The 1,060-nt window shown below is 47.1% G+C and overlaps 1 non-coding gene across 1 annotated transcript; it reads left to right on the top strand.

Annotated features, from left to right (window-relative positions):
* Positions 1–281: 281 nt before the first annotated feature.
* TRNAR-UCU lies at positions 282–371 on the top strand. Its single transcript is given in 2 exon segments — positions 282–318; positions 336–371. It is a non-coding gene; the product is annotated as a tRNA-Arg (tRNA).
* The last annotated feature ends 689 nt before the right edge of the window (positions 372–1,060 follow it).

The following is a 1,060-nucleotide window of genomic DNA, read 5'->3' as shown; positions in this document are numbered from 1 at the left end:
TTCGCGAAGCCCACGGTCCCGAGCGTGCATTGGCCGGATGAAATGACGTGGTTTTTGATCCTTGATCAAACTCTTCCTTACCTTGCAGAGACAAAGGACAATGATCGCTGGGAGGATCAGAAACTCCCCGCTTCGGCTACTATGTGTCCCGTGCATTGTCTTGTTTCTGTGTTTCTTGAACTTTCGCAGTGACTGGAGCAGAGTAAGTTTCCAGAGATGTATTATAGTAATAACCAAACAATCAACGACCTTAGGGCGCCAGCCAAACACTGCTGCTCACAGGCTCTGTGGCGCAATGGATAGCGCATTGGACTTCTAGTGCTCGCAATGAAGGAATTCAAAGGTTGCGGGTTCGAGTCCCGCCAGAGTCGTGAGTGTTTTGTCATCAAGGGAATTCCCTTCCAATAATCTCTCTGTTCCTGTAAGATCTGGATGTTTTGCCCACAGTCAGCTTTCTCACTACGGTTTATTTCAACTTCTTCGTAAACAATTCTACCTGTGTCTACAGAGCTTCAGTGATCGAATAGAGGGAAAGGGAGTGGACGCGCTTAGCGAAGGTTAAGTATTGAAATAAATACTAGTAATTATTTCTTCGTCATGAAAAATAATTTCCAGCTTGCTATTTTCTCGGTCTTGGCTGGAGGCTCGTGGGCAGGCGTTCCACAGTGTCTGCAAGAATCCTGCAGCGGCCGTTAGAAACCCCCTGGGTCTTCCAGCAGGTGTTGCTCAGCCCAAGTCTGCGGGTCCCCTCCCCACCCAAGGCGCTCACGGGTAGTGCGAGTTTTCAGCTCCGGAAACTTAACTAAAATTTAATCTGCTTTTAAATGAATGGTGGATGAGAGCAGTAAAAATTGGTCCCCCCACCTTTCAACTGTAGAAATGGAGATAGAGCCAGAAAATAAGTCTTCTTTCCGTCCTAGAACATTACTTCCTTAATTCGGTCCACTGGTGCCTAGTTGCAAGCATCTTTTCAGAAGTGTGTGTGTGTGTGTGTGTGTGTGTGTGTGTGTGTGTTTGCCATACGGGAAAGAAACAGAAGGGCTACAGACCCACTGTATTT

This window comes from Ursus maritimus, unplaced genomic scaffold (genome assembly GCF_017311325.1).
Source record: "Ursus maritimus isolate PB19 unplaced genomic scaffold, ASM1731132v1 scaffold_30, whole genome shotgun sequence".
Taxonomy (NCBI): domain Eukaryota; kingdom Metazoa; phylum Chordata; class Mammalia; order Carnivora; family Ursidae; genus Ursus; species Ursus maritimus.
The sequence above is the reverse complement of the archived record's forward strand: the minus strand, read 5'-3'. Positions and strand labels throughout refer to the sequence as shown.